Raw genomic sequence first — 6,000 nt, forward strand, 5'->3', positions numbered from 1 at the left:
AAACAAATTAAAAAGTCGCACAAAGTTTACGATAGCATTAAAGAAAGAGGCTATATAGTACTAACCGCACTGTACTTTTTATGTAACTCCTTTGCAAGGTCAGTGTCGGACACCTGCATTTCAAATCATCAGAATGAGCTATCTGTAGTGCTAACAACAACACAATACGAAAGTACAAATTCAAAAAACTATATTCTAAAGTACTATAAATAATCACAACTCACAAGCACGTCCTTTTTGGTCATTCTATTTTATGGGGTCTTAAATGATTTTAGTAAACATGATAATTACAACTTGAAACATCAGAAGCCCATCCCTTAATCTAAATATTTCTTCCTAAAAATGTTTAGTTGAGAATTTCAAGCATCATTACCACAGACTGTAAGAGCTCAAGCCGGAAAAGGAGGCCGGCGGAAGGGGTTTGCCGCTGCTGATAACGAATGGAAAAAAATCACAAAATTAGGGCCTCACATCGGATTTCGCATCTTCCTGAATTATGCAAATTCATAATCAGAAACAATAACATCGGATCTAGATAAACAAATGTGTTACCTCATCAGAGACCTCTGCGGTAATTGAATATATTGAAATGAAATAAGGCATAACTGAAGAAGGGAGTTGACCTTGTAATAGCTCCATTTCTTTTCATCGCCAACTTTATATGGAAGTGGATTATCACTGCAGAATGCAAGCTTTGCAGTTGAGATGTAGAGTAATCCCATGACGGGCCCTGCAGAAGTTGATAGGTAGCATGCATACGACTTGAGAAGCCGTTCCTCAGGAATGGTTTTGAATGTTGTTCTAAAGATTTTATCATATCCACCTTCTGCAAGAACTTTGGTTCCTTAAGCAATTCTTCCAACAGCAGCATCAGCAATGCTGGGACCTGTTTTCACTGCCAACGCATTTAAATAAAGAGTTTATCAAATAAATATGTATAAATATTAAGAGTCTAGTAATCATTATTACTCCACACCCGTGTGAAATTGTGTTTCCTTTCTCATCCATCTCAGAGCCAATTACATTGCCTATCAGATAATTTTGCTTTTTCTTTAACATGATAAAAAATAACCGAATATCACTTACCAATTGTAGAAGAGAAGTCAAATCAATCCCAATAGATATACAAATACTACTTGATACAAAGATTCACTACCAGGCAGGCGGTAACAAATCTTAGTATGTGATGTGTCCAAAATCATGATGTATTTACACTTGAGATAATAAACATCTTTATTCACATGTTCAGACAATGATGATGCATATGTAACGAATAATGATGCCAAAACTTCAACTTACACTTGTGATGACAAAGATTAAACCTCTTTACTAAATTGTTCAGAGAATTATACCAAAAATGATGAAAACTATGGGGTCTAACTTGCATGGTAACCATCTTTTGAGTTATATTGTATGTATGCAAACATATCAAGTGGAATTTTACTTACCATAGCCATTTTTATTTTTTAGTTAATGTAATGCGACCAGTACCACTATAGATATATAAAATTAATGAAACATACAATATTGCCACATATCTCCAGCATATTCTTACCCCTTCTTGGTTGCTTCAGTGGCCTTCTTCGCCCATCTCCCAACCACAACCTTTACTGAATCCATGGTATCTGCCAAACAAACAAAACATATAATGGCTTAACATGGGATGGTATTATTAATAATATGTAAACTCACTCTTGGTTGAAGAATCCCGCACGGGAGCAGCCGACACCAATATCCACTCAGCATTGCTACTTCAAATCGTAGAAAGAAACAGGAAGACCTGGCTCCCCCCTCTTGCTTGGTATAAAAAGCAAATAGTACTTCAGACAAATCTACCATGAATAAGACAGAAATTATTTGGTGAGAGAACGCAATTTAAGCACAATCATTTCTACAAATTGCATATAAACAGACCAGATCTAGAAGTTTCACACATTATCAAGTAATTTATCCACTATACTGAAATTAAAACCTTGTTCACATAGATTGACAGACTGTAAATTCAATTGATAAGTACGAAACTTCACATGAACACAAAAAGACGGGAATTTATCCACTATACTGAAATTACAACCTCGGTCACCTCCATATACTTGACGGGAATCACATCTGGAACTCCAACCACCGAGATCTGATTCTTCTCCATGATTTTGTTGTCTCCTTCCAAATATTCTTATTATTCTTCACCAGATCTAGTCTTTAAACCATGACCTACAAAAAACGAAAATCCATCTTAAAACACAAACAAACGTAAGTAAAATCCAGTGAATACATGAAGAAATAGTGTTCAGAATCAAAAGGACAGTGTCACTTACCCTTGATGAATGTTGCAAAACGCCAATAAAAAAGCCGGAAAACGGAACCAGGAGGTCAGACACACGAATCAAAAGCCGAATGTTGCAAAACACCGATTAGAGAAAAACCCAGTGGATCTTCTGTCAGATTTGAGAGAAAATGAACGATTCAACACAAATAACAAACATATCAGACTCGAATAACAAACAAAAACTTTAGATGTGGTTTAAAACGGTACCTAGAGGTCAACCCCACTCTGATGAGTATCACAAAGTAGTTGAAACAGATCCACAGGCGGATCAAAATAAAAAGGAAAGTTGTTCATCAGATTCATTGCATCCAAGCTTGCGAGACTCTAAATGATGCTAAGGAGAGGCCGGCCTATTACGTGTAGTACCTGCACTTAATCTTTTTGGGGAAAATACGTCAGTTTACACTGTTTACACTGGTAAATACAATTAAACTGACTCATTTTGAAAATGTTCAAAAATTGATTTGAATGCACATGGAACAAAACTTTTTATAACTTAGGATAATTAATCAAATTTAAACTTGTAAAAGAATTACATGTTTGTTATGCATTTAGTCGCTCGGTTCGTGCCGCGTTTAAGATTAATAGACACACCACATAGTATAGTCCCGCGGTGGGAACCAGCGGTTATACCTTAATAAATATGAACACATTGTAGGGTGTACGCCTACACCCGCGTGTTAAGGTCGTGACCATTTCATGAATGATGCCAAGGATATCCGGGACATGGTCATTAAACTCCCAAAGGCGTAAAACAAACAAAACCAATTTTCAAATGGGTCATCTTGATAATACTTAACCAATAATCGATTAAGGTCAAATGCCCGACCAAGCGGTATTTTATAAACCGTACCCCAAGCCCGTATAACGGAAAATAAGTTAAAAGTATTTACCTTTGCAAGTATAATTCACAATAAGCAAGTGCATGTATCTTTTATTGGATCTCCTATTCTGGAATGAAGGTTTATAATAACCTATTAGAATCCTAACGGGTCTTTAATTTAGCCTAAGCTTAGACCGGTTAGTTTTAAATAAGGAATACGGTTTAAACGCATAAACAAGCGAAACCGTTTAAGAATGTGGTTTTGACCCAACAAGCTTGTATACTTGTTTAATATGGGTAACTTAATCACATTCTGATTTTGAGACAAAGATGATATGGTTTGACCCGTTTCGGCTAATATGGGTAAACTAGTTACATAAGTCGATCCGAATGCGAAAAGTGCGTAACGAGTAACCATAAGAGTCATATACAAGTTTCCTGAATTAATATGCCTTATATATGTTGTAATACCAGAAAGATACCTTCTATTATGCCCAAAATGGTTTTAAACCCAAACTATGCCTCATAAGGGCATTTTGGTCATTTTAAAGGGTGTAAAAGAGTTTAATTTGTAATCTAAATTACAGGTCTGAATAAATTAGTAATTATACTCATTTTATTAAGTTATAACAGTAGGGTATTAACCATATGTGAAATTCATCAATCTCAACCATTCTATGCACCGTAGGGGCATTTTGGTAATTTCACATATGCCTAAAAGGTCAAAACTGGGATTCTGGGTTTAAACATTTGCCTACTGTTAAAAATATAAAAATTTACTGAATACATCAGTAGGTATCAACCCCATATGTTCAAAAAGGTTTATATTACATAACATGCGTTAAAACGCTTAAAAAGGCGATTTGGAGCCATTTCCGGGTTTGGTATAGAAAGCTGATATTTTTTAAAATTCCAGAAGGCTCAAAATAATTTATTTAACATATTAGATTAGTAAAAAAAGGTTTGGGGTCATTAGGATTTATAAAACTCATTTTATAGCCCAAAAGGGCAAAACCGGCATTAACCGAAATAAGCTTAGAACACTAAGTTATGCTCAGCCTAAAATTAAATAAAAATTTCTAAAAATCCCAAAATATTATTTTATAACAGTAGATATAAAGTTTTGTATAAAAATTTGGGTTTAGATAGGCTATATGCTAATTTTGCCATTTATTCACTAAGAAGGCTTCTAATTACGCTAATGAGCATAACTCAAATTCTAGACCTCAAACTGATCTCAAATTTTGGTTACAAGTTTATAAATCAGTAACTAAGATGTCTACTCTTTTACATTTTCAAAAATCACATTTTAAAGCTAAAAGGGCATAATAGTTAACAATTAGGCAATTAGCGGAAACAAGCATACGAATTAGGTATCTAATGAACCAAGTTGTATAATCATAGAGGGTATACTAACATGTAAATAGGTCCAAAAGAAGCTCTAAGGCAATCCTAAACTTGGCTTAAACGGGTCAGAACTGAAAGTCAAAGTAGAAGTCAAACTATGCGACTTTCGGTTCCAAACCGAGCCTATACTGAAAATTGTCGAGTTGAACATGTTTAGACATGTTCTTACATTAATTACCAAGTTATGTTAATGATCAAACAAGTTGCATGTGTCCTACATTGCTAATTATGCATTAATTCGAAAATAACCATTCTGTTGACTTTTTAAAGTAAGCTTTGACTCGACAATAATCATAGTTCGAGTGGGAATCTGAAAGTACCCTTTTAAGGGTTTATTACCCACATAATTACCTACTTATAGGTATTTTTAATTCGATATTTGACTGGGTAATTATTGAATAATCTCCAAGTCAAACCTTAATTACGACGGTTTGACTTTTAGCTAATTAACTAAGCAAAAATGAATTAAAGAGGGTTAAGGACACTTACAAAGGTCCTAAGTATGCTTATGAACTTAAGAGAAGTTGGTTGCTGATCAGTGAAGCTCCAGAAAAGTCTTGGAATGCAATGCAAGTGAGCAAGTCACAATGTTCACAACTTCTTCTCTTATATAGTGAACTAGGGAGCCCAAGATCAAGCCAAGATAGTCTATGATTGTTACAAGATCATCCCAGGTGTCTCTATGATGCTATATACTGCCTATCATGCCCCTGATTTCAAATACCATGCTAATAAGGCGGTGCAACCTGAAAGACAGGCAGCTGTCCAAAACCTGCTGCCAGCGACAGGCTTACGGACCATAAGCAAAATGCCTTGCGGTCCGTATCCACCCCTTGCGGACCGTAAGCTTATATGGATGCGGTCCGTAACCAACCCTGGTCTGATGCGCCCAGATATGCTTCTTGCGGACCGTATGCTTAACTGGTCGCGGTCCGTAACCGATCCTTGCGGACCGTAAGCTTATATGGATGCGGTTCGTAACCGATGACCAGAATCCAAAATTTTGCATACTTCCAAGTATTGACCATGCAATTGTGTAAACTCCGAATTCTCAAGCCTTTCCTGCAGTTGAGGGACCATTATCTCAGCCTTTGCATGCCTTGCATGCCCTTACAACATTTTGGCCCCTAGTGCCAAGCTTTGGAAATGTCGGTAATATAAGGGGCATGAATTTTGTTCAAATTTAATTCTTCCAAATTAAAATCCAACTTTCGAATATTATAGCAACAATTTATAAATCAAATTGTCCATATAAAAATGGAATTTTGTTTATTTAGAACAACCAGCTATATATCAGATGTTTATCAAAATGATTCAAGGATCTTGGGATTTATAACTTGGGTCGATCAGAGGTATTTTAATAACATGTCGCCCTCGGGTCGCTCAGAGGTAATTTGATAACATGCTCCCCTTTTTAAATCCTACCACACATCTTTATTTGATC

The sequence above is a fragment of the Helianthus annuus genome, chromosome 7, assembly GCF_002127325.2.
Source record: "Helianthus annuus cultivar XRQ/B chromosome 7, HanXRQr2.0-SUNRISE, whole genome shotgun sequence".
Lineage (NCBI taxonomy): Eukaryota > Viridiplantae > Streptophyta > Magnoliopsida > Asterales > Asteraceae > Helianthus > Helianthus annuus.